The sequence below is a fragment of the Myodes glareolus genome, chromosome 15 (genome assembly GCF_982192425.1).
Source record: "Myodes glareolus chromosome 15, mMyoGla1.1, whole genome shotgun sequence".
NCBI lineage: Eukaryota > Metazoa > Chordata > Mammalia > Rodentia > Cricetidae > Myodes > Myodes glareolus.
The window spans coordinates 31,105,904-31,118,995 of NC_142040.1; the positions used below are offsets into that span (position 1 = coordinate 31,105,904).

A 13,092-nucleotide genomic window follows, 5' to 3' on the forward strand; every position below is an offset into this window, starting at 1 on the left:
CCCAGTATCAACAGGTCTACTTAAAAAGATTTTTAAGAAAATCCAGTCAGTCAAGCATCAGATGGTTTTACCTGAAGCTGAAGGTTCAGTGCAATGATAAAGTGCTTACTTATCAGTCATGTAAGGCTCACCCTGGTTTAGAACCCCAGCATCACACACCCAGAAGATTTACATCTAAACTCTTTGTCTAGAAAGAAATATAAAAAATGAAGCATACTGAATTCTTACTAACAAAATTCTATGTCTAAAGAGATGTACATTTTTACCAACAGAAATAACAGTTCATTCAATGAAGAATTTAACTGCTAAAGGGATTAAACATTGATATGGGATATACTTCTGTATATATGTTGCTTTTACTGGTTGATGAACAAAGCTGTTTTGGCCAATGGCTTAGCAGAGTAAAGCCAGGTAGGAAATCCAAACAGAGATATATAGAGAGTAGGTGGAGTCAAGCAGATGCCAGTCAGTCCCTGAGAAAACAAGACATGTAGAAAATGACGTAACCCCATGGCCACGTAGCAATGCACAGACTAATAGAAATGGGTTAATTTAAGATCTAAGAGGTAGCTAGGAATATGCTTAAGCCATTGGCCAAACAGTATTATAATTAATATTGTCTCTGTGTGATTATTTGGGTCCGGGCAGCTGGAAAGCAAAAGTACAGTCTTTGTTTACAAAATAACACCCAACGTGGGGTTAACACTGGGTGAAATGGGAGAAAGAGAAGGAGAATGCTTCATCTGCTGTGGCAAGAGGTAGAACAGATGAAGCAAAGGTGATGTATGAGGAGCAGGATGATATGGGTAGCCAGCTTGCCACCTGGGGCCATGGTATAGTTCAGGCCTGTGCTGCTGCCAAAGGCCACAAGGATGTCCAGTGTCTGGGCTACCCTCTGTGGTTATACAGGTGTCAGACGGCCAGGCCACCATAGAGGCCTTACTAATCTTGAGTGGCCTGCACTGCCACACTGTGCTGTGGTGACATCCAGGACCAAACTGCAGCTGAGTGCCATGTCTGGGTCCACAGTACTACTGTAATCAGGATCTGAGTTGATGTCCTTGGCTCCTGTTACAAGCAAAGGCCATGGGGATACCGGGGGTCTGGTCTGCCTCCTGAGGCCATGTTGGTGTCTAAGAGTCATGCTGCAGCTGTGCCATGCTGCCTGCACTGCCTCTAGTGCCCTTGATAATATTCGGGCCTAAGCTGCTGCAAAGGGCCATGTCTGGGTCTGTGTCCCTACACCAGTTGGGGTCTGTATTGATGTCCATGGCTTCAGTTGCCACTGAAGACCTTGAAGCACCAGTGACTCACTACAATGAACATTTGAAAGTAAAGCTGATAGAACAAAAATGTATTGCGTGACACATTGCGACTCCTAATGCCACTAAAATGAATAAAGAGGTGTTGGAGAGGCAAGAAAGACAGAGAACCAAAGTGAGTTTGTTTGTTTTGAAATTTTTAAAAACTTTCTTGGGTGGTGAGGAAATGCTGGAAGGGTGAAGGGCAAATATGAAGAGACCAGAAAATGAGTGGAATGATGTGTAATTCCCACAGAATCAAAAAAGAAATTATATTAAATTAAAAATATTGAATCCTCAAGATAGATAAAAGATACCTCATTTAAACTGATATTGAGTCAGGCCATTTAAGAACCAGTTATCTGTTCTATCCAGTATGGTAGCCAGTAGATACATGTGCTATTTAAACTTAATATTAATCAAATAAAATCTAAAATCTATTACTTTATTCCATTTTAGTTCAAATGCTCAAATGCCACATCATACGAGGGATACCAAAGTGAATCAAACCGTTTCTATCATTACAGAAACTTCAACTGCACAGAGCCACTTCAGTGCCTCAACTACGACTCTCCCCAACTGCATGTTAACAAATATGTCTGGACACACAATTAGACAGTGTGGAAGAACTTGAATGATATGACTTAAAATAAATTTATGTCCCAGAAACCATTCCAGAGTTGGGAATATAATAAATGAATGACATGAAATGTTATTACCTGATATATGTTAATCTGAAAGAAAGCATATTTATTTTGGATATCATGTAGGTCACTTGACGTACAGGGTAATTTATAGAGCAAAGTAATTGTTAAATTGAAAGTCCCCAAGATTTTCCTTCATAGAGTAAATAGATAAAAAATTACAGCAGGACAATTAATTCAGAAAAGGAAGAATAAATGTGTTCTTTGCTCTAGGAAGCTACAGAGTGCACATTCAAAAGAAACTTTTGTGCATGAAAGCTACAAAGAGCAATTCAAACATCAGATTAAATTCAGACTGGTCTCTTGGAATCAAGTGAGTATTCAGCCTTAGATGTTAGGATTATGCCGAACAGTGGTGGCACATGCCTTTAATCTCAGCACTCGTGAAGCAAAGGCAGAAAGATCTCTGTGAGTTCGAGGTCAGCCTGGTCTATAGATTGAGTTCCAGAACAGGCACCAAAGCTACAGTGAAACCCTGTCTCGAAAAAACAGGCAGACAGACAGAAGTTAAGATTACAAGCATTTGCGATTATGTCAGACTCTTAGTCCTTAGTAAAACAGAATTCAGCCAATACAAAAATAGATCTGAATTCTACATAGGTCTACAGATAAGACAGTATGGAATGAAAGTTGCTAACTAATTTAAAAGAAAAACTAAAGAGACTTTAATCCTTGAGAGAAAGGGATAAACGGAAAGCAAAATTACCTAATGCAATAATAATACAAGGCACAATGCATAATAATACAAGACAGTTACCCTCAAGAAAGACAACCAAACCAGTCTGAATAGAAATGATGCACAATTAAATTGATGGACTGCTAATGAGATTTTAGGAAAAGCTACTACATAAACCAGAGGTGACAATGGAGTTAAGAATCCCCGCCCACCCCCCACCCCCCAGGACTGGGTTTCTCTGTAGCTTTGGATCCTGTCCTGGAACTAGCTCTTGTAGACCAGGCTGGCCTCAAACTCACAGAGATCCACCTGCCTCTGCCTCCTGAGTGCTGGTATTAAAGGTGTGTGCCGCCACCGCCAGGTTTGGAGTTAAGAACCTTCTAATCATAAAGGAAGAAAAGTAGTTAACCCAGAAAAGGAGCATAAGAAACTGACAACTTTCTAACAAAAACTAAAACTAGCCATGGTAGTTCATGCCTTTAACCCCAGCACTTGGGGAGTAGAAATAGATCTCTTTGATGCCAGCCTGGTTTCCATATTGAGTTCCAAGCCAGCCAGAGCTTGATAAGTGAAGGAGGCGGGGGGGGGGGGGGGGAGAACGGAAAAAGAATCAAACAAAAAAGAAATTCTACTTACCACTGGGTTGAATTTATCTCCCTGATGTTTCTTAATTGAGCCAACATTCTATAAAAAGCAAAAGAAAACCAAAATTAACAATAAAAATGTATTTTTATAACTAAGGAACATCCTTCCTAATTCTTAATTTACAACAAAAGCTAAACTGAAATTTTAAAATGCTGACCACCATAAACTGAAAATATAATCAAATACGCAAACCAACACATCAGCTGAAGTGGACTTGGCAGCCTTCCCAGATAGGTTAACCACATTGGGCTCTCACTTTTTACTGACAGGATACCTAGTATTCCTGAAGACCAAAACCAGCCATCATTCAATTAACCAGTTTTGGCCAGTCAAAAAAGAACTCCCAGAATACAAGTGGACTACTGGTAGACAGTAAGTGACCATATCTACGTATGTCTCCTATCTTGACTCTTCTCTTGCTTCCTGGGATTTTATAAAACACAAGGTTTCCTGCCCTGTGATACAAGAAAACAACTATTTTCTTCTGTCAGGCCTACTGTTCTGCTTTTCTTTTACAGCTCAAGGACTATTCCTAGAACTCAATAATTGTTTTTATTTGGATGCATCTTAATACATCGGAGAACTTTTAATATACAAATATAGTTAAATTTATTTGCAGCAACTGTGCTTCAAAATCTAAGTCTTTGATTTGCGGCTATTCAAAGTAGAACCTGTATGAGACTAAGTAAGACTGCTGCTTTTATATCCATAAATCTAGACATATAAAACAAAATCTCCCAAACAGCATCAAATGTGCAAGTGATTTAAGGAACAAGGAACAAAAGGTTTTCACTGATGAACTTTTAGAACCAATGTTATACTTGTCCAGGCTGCTCACACTTCTAGGACCACTGGCAGTCACCTTACTCTTGGTCCCTGCATTTTAACCTGTTGTCAAGCCTGTATCTTCTAGAGCTATGAGTTCCAGCTGAGGTGATGCTTAGGAAAGCCTTCATTTCCAGCTGGAGAAAGTTCCCATCTCAACAGTCTTCTGGACAAGGCAACAAAGATGTATCTACCAAGACTGCTACTGCTTCTTAAAAATACGCGGGTATATCTGTATACACAAATTTGCTTATTTCTAAGGAAATGGCTAGTTTCTTAAATAAAATTGTTCATATATTTGTAAACTATTGGGAGCCTTCATCTATCAAAATAAATGCCCAGGTGATATGGACCTAGGTGATATAGCACATGCCTAATCCTAGTACTCAGGAGGAAGAGTCAAATCTCTGAGTTCAAAGTTTGAAGCCAGTGTTTGGTCTACACAGTGAGTTCCAGATCAGTCAGGGGTACAGTGTGCAGTACCTTTGTCTCAAAAAACCAAAACAAAGCAAATATTTTTTTCACTAAAATGTCATTTGAGCTTACTAAAAATTAACAATTTTTTCCATGCAAATAAATCCCAATCACCAATTATATTTCAATTTAGCAGACTTGAGGTTCTATGTGATGAGTACTGCTAACAGCACTAATGTTAAGTGGGTTGAGTGTTCTAGACTAAAAGAGGTGGACACGAAAAGAAGACATAAGTAAAATCAATGACTTATACAATATTCAGTGACACTGTGGCTAAACAACAGTTTTAGTCCTTCATTTTCCTACTCTTAAATCACCACATAATGACTAGAGTTGCAAAAGTCATCTTAGTACAAAAAGTCAATGAATAAAAGAATTAAAGTCTGTTTATAGATAAGTCTTATCAAATATCAAGTAGAAAGACAAAATGAGCTGAGAAGCTAAACCAATACCATTTCTAGATTTCTCAGTATGTCCTGAAACTAATCTATTTGCTTAAACAACTGTCAGACTCCAAATGCAGCCAAACATGATTAAGTAACACAATCTAAACCCCCAACACTGCATGTTTTCTTTCATCTACAGGATCTAGAATAAAACACACACACACACACAAATACAGAGATAAGTCAAGCATAATGATTTAAGCCTGTAATCCCCAAATTCAGGAGGGAGAGAAGAAAGATGAGTCCCAAATTCAGTTCCATCGTGGTCTACATAGGAAGTTCCAGGTCCTCAGCTATAACCATAGAACAAAACATTCTAAAATAAATAAAGTGGGGGGGGGTGGTTTGATGGGTACAAGACTTTGCAGCAAGAGCCTGACTGGGAGCTCAGAGCCCTAGAATCCACGTAAAGAACATGCAGCAGCACAAGCGTCTACACTGTCCTCACCATGGGGGAGATGGGAAGCAGAAGTGGGGTATTCCCAGAAGCTCCCAACCAGCTAGTCTGCAGAAGCAGCCACAAAGAGACCCTATTTTCAAACAAGGTAGAAAGACAAGGGGGACCAACACATAAGGCTGTCCTCTGATCTCTGCCATGTGCACACAACCACACACACACACACACACACACACACACACGTAAGAAAGGAGACTATGTAAGAACATGAAGATGACCAGAGAAAGTGGGAAGTAGGACCAAAGAATCAATGAAGAATACAATCAAAAAAAAATTTAATACAAATAAAAAAAGAAAAAAGACCAAACAGAAGATATCCATGGTATGTTCTCTAATTTTACAATTGCTCTCATCAAATAAAGCTATTTATCTCTGTGCAAATGGTTTAGGTCTGAATTACTTAACCGTCATATATTGCATGCCACTGACACACAATACCTTTATGTATAAGCTAACAAAGATGGGTCAGGCGGCGTGGCGCATGCCTTTAAAACACTCAGGAGGCAGAGGCAGGCGCATCTCTGTGAGTTTGAGGGCAGACTGGTCTACAGAGCGAGTTCCAGGACAGGCTCCAAAAAGCTACAGAGGTCTTGAAAAACAAACAAACAAAAAAAGATAGTCACTAAATCTTATCATTCAGTGTTTGTTCAGATGTGGCAGTATAAGCTGATAGAATGGAGCTTGCTGTAACCTCAAATGGCAAAGATCACATCAGTTCTTGGATATAAGAGAGATGAGGTATCTGTATTTAAAAACTTGGGCCTGAAGTTCCTTAGAGATACACAAACGTGACCCAAAGCTGATAATTGGATATAGGCATTTAGAGATATAAAGAAAAGACTCATACTAAGAATATAAATTTGCAAGACATCTACTTATAGTTATTCCTTAAAACAGTAAAAAATGAGATGAGATCATCAGCACTATGAGGACAGACAGAAAAGAGGGCAAATAACTGGGTTCCATAACACTGTGAGACTATACAGATTAAGAAAAAGAACCCACCAAGGACTCTCAAGTATCATTAACTCAGGCAAGACAACACTGCATTCCAGGCATGGTGGGGACTAATGTCTATATTCTGTCAATTATATTTTAAATAAACGCTGATTAGCCAGTAGTCAGGCAGGAAGTATAGGCGGGACAACCAGACAGGAAGTAGAGGGGGGTGAATGAGAACAGAATTCTGAGAAGAAGGAAGCTCTTTTGGCAGTTGTGATCCCACTACAGAAGAAGATGTGACTGTCTCGCTGAAAAAGGTACCAAGCCATGTGGCTAACACAGGCAAGAATAATAGGTTAATATAATTTATAAGAGTTAATAAAAAGCCTGAGCTAATGGGCCAATCAGTTTATAACTAATGTAGACCTCTGTGTGATTTTCTTTGGGACTTAATGATTGCAGGAACCGGGCAGGACAGAAACCCTGACAATACAGGCAAAAGTGCGATTGCCTAAAAGCAAAATGGAACATGTTTCAAGGTAGATGGAGTAATAAAATCTGTCAAAAACAACAATCTCTGAATATCTCAACAAAATCACTTTTACTGGAAAAATAAATGTTGGGGGAGGCATTTAAGAAAGAAGGGAAGGTGGTAGCCCTAGTGCAATGGTGTAGCATCTGCGAGCATGCATAAAGCCCTATGTTCAATGACCAACATCAAAGAAGAAGAAAGGGGGCAAAACTGAACATTCAAAACACAACCAGGCAATTTTACTTAAAACAGATTTTTTTTTAAAAAGCCAGTTGGCAAAACACAATATGCATCAAAAGATACACAGTGAGTATGGAGGCAAAGAAGAAAAATCTAGTTAAATGAACACAAATTAGTGGTACAAAGCAATGAGTGTCATTGTGTCATATTCAAATATACACATGCTCTGAACAAGAGAAGACAATTATAAACTTTTTTAAGAAAGAAAAAGACCCTTTTTATTTATTTTTTATTAAGTATATGCAGTATATGCCTGAGTAAGTTTATGTGTACCATGTACATGCAGATGCTCATGGATGCAAGAGAGGGTTGGATCCCCCAAGAACTGGAGTTATGTGCTTGTGAGCTGCCCCATGTGCATGCTATAAACAGAACCCAGTCCTCTGCAAAAGCACTTTTAATTAACTTTTGATTTTAATTATTGAGCCACCTCTCCAGCCCATTATAAACTTTATAAATAGGATATGGGTAGCCATCCATAAATTGCACTACACTAGCAAATCCTCTGCCATTAAAAGTTACTAAAGAAGAAGAGGCGGGAAAAATCACAACAAAATAAACCCTTGGTGAAACCTTGTAACTAAAATTCATCCAGAGAGAGGGATGCATATTGCTCAAAGACAGAGCTTGCTTTGCATTCATGAGGCCCTGGGCCCAATCTCCAGGTTCTCTGAAGAATGGCTAGTACTCTTACCCCACTAAGTCATCCTTCTGGTCCTACCTAAGTCCACTGATTTTTTTCTAGATCTATTTCTTGTACCTGTGATTTACACTTTTTGTTTTTTAGGTTTTTCTTGATATTAGTAACCAATGCTCTTTTGTATCTTCCTGTAGCCTAATTAGAAGTCAAAATCTCCACATAGATTTTCAATATAAATGAAACACTTCAATTTACAGAAAAAAGTACTCTAATGGGAGAAATACTATCTGGCTTACTCGGACAAGTGTAGAAGAATCTGTGGAATTCTCCACCTCAATTTAGGGGGACTGATACACTTTAAGGCACAAGAGACCTTCCAATTACTTTGCAAAGTCTTTCATTCTACAATTACAATACTGACTATCCCAAAGAAAATTAACTATTAAAGGGTTGTGCCAGAGCATTCGACAACCCTAAAGCATAAATGGAAGTAAACAGCTTAAACTTGGGAAGCAGAAACAGTACACTGGCTCCTATCAGAGCTGACTGAGTTTTCAGCATCCAGTTGACAACAACTAGGCAGAGACATTTTATTCAATGTTATCGCAAATGTGTATTCACAAAGTAAATGCTTTACCATGGGAAGGATGTTCAATGATGGCCTTCTCCTACAGTCTTGACATTAGTTTATTCGCCATAAGTAAGAATCCTGCAGCAGGATTCTTTATGTAAATGCCTTCAATTTTCTTTACTTTCTAGTGTTTAAATCTATGCCAAAGTGATGTGGGATTCCCTCTCTGTATGCTGTGAATATGATTGGTTAATAAAGAAAGATGGCTTGAGCCTATGACAGGATGAAACAGAGGTAGGCGGGGAAGATGGAACTCAATGCTGGGAGAAAGAACAGCAGAGAGAAGTCATGGAGCCATTGCCAGAGACAGATGTGCTGAAACTTTGCTGGTAGGCCACAACCTCGTGGTGATGCACAAATTAATGGAGATGGTTTAAGATATAAGAGTTAGCAAATAAGAAGCCAGAGCTCATGGGCCGAGCAGTGATTTAAATAATATGATTTCTGTGTGATTATTTAGGTTCTGGGTGGCAGGGACAAACAAGCAGCCTCCTCACAACACCAAGGAAATTCTTAATCTTCTTTGTTTCTGTTAGTAATCTGTAAGAACTGTTTTCACTTCTAAGATTCATCAAACGTGATTGAGGAAGAGTCAATGAGAATAAAACCAGGTGACTATATTAAAATCATGAGCAATGTTAAGACAATCATCCCAGAGATAACAGGAAGTACTTTTTTAAAGAGAGCCAGGAGAATTAGCTCAGGTACAGATCTTAGGCTCAGCATCCATAAGACCTTGGATTATGGATTTGCGCTTCAGTACCACATTTAAATTAACTGATTAAATTGTAATTGGCAAAAAGAGTTTGATCATATGCAACATAAACAAGACATATTTTCCCTTCCATCTTAAGAAAGAATCTCTTTCAAAAGCAACTCTGTTCAGTTATCAGACCTTTATCCTGCTCCCCTTTACAGCAGAATCCCTCAAGGAGTTAGTTGTCTACATTTACTATCTTCATTTATTCTTTCCGTCACACTTTTTTAAATTCTTATTTTTTAAAAGGATATGTGCATGTACGTATGTATCTGTGCCATGTGTGTCTGCATGCCTGCAGAGGCCAGAGAGGCCCAAAGAGGGTATCAGATTTCCTGTAACCTGAATTACAGGCATCTGTGAGATACTCAATGTGGGTGCTGGGAACCGAACTCGCATCCTTTAGAACAGCAGTAAGCACTCTGCCATTGAGCCATCTGTCCACTCCTAGTCCCCAGTTGTTTGTTTTTGTTTTTCCCAAGCCAGGGCTTCTCTGTGTAACAGTCTTAGCAATCCTGGAACTAACTCTTGTAGATCAGGCTGGCCTCAAACTCACAGATATCCACCTGCCTCTGGCTCCTGAGTGCTGGGGTTAAAGGTGTGCACCACTGCCACCCAATTGTTCTTAATTCAACCTCAATCACATTTTGTCTTATCATTTCTATTAAAACTATCCACACATCCTACTTCTGTTACTACACTTGAGCATGTCAAAGTCTCCTTTGCTTGTTGATTGATCCTCTTTAAAATCAACACATAACACAAATCTTATTTCTCTTTTACATATACTCAAACCTGACCAGAATAATCGCTCAATTTCAAGGTTTGGATTATCTATTTTCTAAATACTAAGTACTCATGAAGCTATGAAATTTTTTTAGGTTGTTTATTTTTGGTGTTGCTTTTCGAGATAGCGTTTCTCTGTAGCTTTTTGAGGGCCTGTCCTGGAATAGTTCTTGTAGACCAGGCTGGCCTCGAACTCACAGAGATCTGCCTGCCTCTGCACCACCACCGCCCAGCTTTTTTTTTTTTTTTTAGGTTTTAACGCTAATGAAATTATAAATGTTTGGAGACAGATATGTTTAACCCGACTTAACAATAATTCAGTGTTGCCACATCAGAATATCATATTACTCCATTAATATGTACAAATGTATGTTTTTGTGTACCAGTCAAAAGTAATTTAATTGAAAAATAACCTAATAAATACAAGTGAATGTTGTCTTTGTTTGGGTTCCAACTTGTCCTTCAAATTGGCTAAAACTAGAATATGTAAAGATTGATATTTGAGAAATTAACTAGAAGAGCAAGAAAAGTAAGGCAGGGACAGAGTAAATCCCAATACAAAGAATCGTATATTATCAAAGTCTTCCATATGATGGAACAGGGGCTTGTTCCCCTTAAACCTGCGTAGAAAAACACAAGACTACTCTGAACCCTCTACCTATAGAATGAATGAGAAGCTTTTATCTACTGCTCTTCTCAGTGGGAGACAGGAGCCGAACTGCTTCTATGGACTTTAACTCTTCCTTACTACCACCTCCTTGCTTTCTAATCCAGGCATCCCACAGTGAAGTCATTGAGACATTGAGGGGGGGGGGGAAGCCTGTCTGAGGCTAAAAGTCAAGGGTGAGCTAAGAGAATACAATGCAGTCCACAAGCAATAACAGTTGCACTAAAGTTGAGTCCTTTTCTAAACTCAAACTTGCACATCTAACTCTCCACCCAACAGCCCCATTTAATAAGGGGACTAACAGAAAGAACGACTAAGAGAAAGAATACTAGGCACAGGTTCAGGTACTCGGTAAACAGAAGCAGAAAGAACCCAAGTTCAAGACCAGCCTGGGCTAAAAAACAAGTATGGGATCAAGATGTAAGTGAACAGTACCGTCTAAAGCAAAAATTTTAAAAAGATCCAGAAACCTAGCTTAGAGCACTTGCCTAAAATGTGTGAAGCCCTACATTCAATTCCCAGTGCTGGTGGAAAGAGAAAAGAAGAAAGAGGGGAGAGAGAAAAGAATAAACTGAACGAATGGTTCTGATTTCTATGAGAGAATATAAACAGGAAGACTAGAAAGGAGAATTCTAAAGAGAGTTTCAGTAGGTTCAGGCCATGCTGCACAGCATGAGGACCTAAGTTCCCAGTCCAGCATCCAAGTAAAAAGACAATCGGCCATACACACTTTAACCCTGGTACTGTACAAGGAGGAAACAGGAGGATCACTGAGCTCTAAGCTTGGATGAAGACCTGTCTCAAGGGAATAAGGCAGTTAGATAGAGGACACCCAACATCTTCCTCTGATCTCATGAACAACTCTTCCTTCCCCCCCCACTTCCACCCACACAAGCATGGACACCGTGCTAACAAAAATAAATTTCAAAAAGCAGTGTGTGTATGTGTGTGTGTGAGCGCGCACGCACTGCAGAATATCTGATCACACTATGAATCCTGAGATTGCGATATTTACTGGAAAAACCTGTTTCTAGTTGTGGTGTGACTTGACCCTAGAACATACAGCTTTCTGATTGAATTCTGTAAAAGGATTAAATAAAGTCAACCATAGGTCAAAAGGTGGAGCAAGCAACCAGCTGACAGAAACATAGGATTACTAAGAAAAAAACATAGATAGTGAGAGGGAGTCAGGAGGATGGAGAGACATACAAGAAGTAGAAGGGAGGGATATTCAATTTGAGGAAGTTCTAGAATATCAATGAAGGAGGATGGTCAGCTTTCTCTATCATTCTGAGCTAGCATCTAGCTCCCGAGACTTTACTGGTAAAATCAAACCACTGAGATTTTGTTAAATACATCATAAATAAAGTATTTTTAATTATCATAATAATTATTACTAATTATATATGGGAGAGCTAGGAGTGTAAATCAGAAGTAGAATGTTTACTTCAGCAACACCCTCCCAACCAAACATGCATACAAGTATTTTTTTAGGTGAGGGTGGGTCAAGAAGTTAACAGCATGGACATGTACTTGGGATATCTTGCAAGTTCAAAAGATAGATAATTTCTCAGAAGACTCAAAGATACAAAATGTGAAAACAGAAATAAGAATGGGCATTTAGTAGTACAGACAGAAAAAGTTTAAAATTCCTAAATTCAAATAGTTGTTACATTTTAAAATATGCATAGCTTTTAATAAAAATGTTATAAAATTAAATGTCATTTCCCAATTCATTATTATAATTTCAATATAACTTTGACACTGGTATCTTCAAAGTTAGCATTAACTAACTACTTAACATGCAGACACAAGAATACTTCAAAAAAGAGGCTGAGGAGGTAGGATGTCAAGTTCAAAGTCAACCAGTATTATTTACTAAGGCCTTGTATTTAAAAAAATAAAAAATAAAAATAAAAAATTAGAGCCTGTCCTGATACATATCCCAGCTCTCAAGAGGCACAGCCAAATGATCAAAGCCAGACTGATCAACACAGAAAAAACCTATAGTTATCACCACTTTTTTGTTTTAAACCTGTGATAGTTTGAATTTAATCAGCCCCCATAATCTCATAAGGAGTAGTGCTATTAGGAGATGTGGCCTTGTTGTAGGAAGTATGTCACTGTGGGGGTAGGCTTTGAGGTTTCCTGTGCTCAGGATACCACTCAGTATCACAGACCATTTTCCTGTTGCCTGAAAGATGAAGAACTCTCAGCTACTTTGCTAGTACTGTACTTGTTTGTTGGTGGGGTTTTTTTTGGGGGGGGGTTGTTGTTTTATTTACTCTTTGCTCTTTGGGTGCCTGCCATCAATCTCCCAAATAAATACACAGAGACTTATTCTTACTAATGAATGCCCAGACTTAGCT

General features: G+C 38.7%; 1 protein-coding gene across 1 annotated transcript in view; it reads right to left on the reverse strand.

Annotated features, from left to right (window-relative positions):
* The window catches only part of Erbin (erbb2 interacting protein), a 112,863-nt gene that overhangs the window by 74,403 nt on the left and 25,368 nt on the right, over positions 1–13,092 (reverse strand). The window contains 1 exon segment of the mRNA XM_048442928.3: positions 3,318–3,365. The gene's annotated coding sequence lies outside the window, so the exon portion shown is untranslated.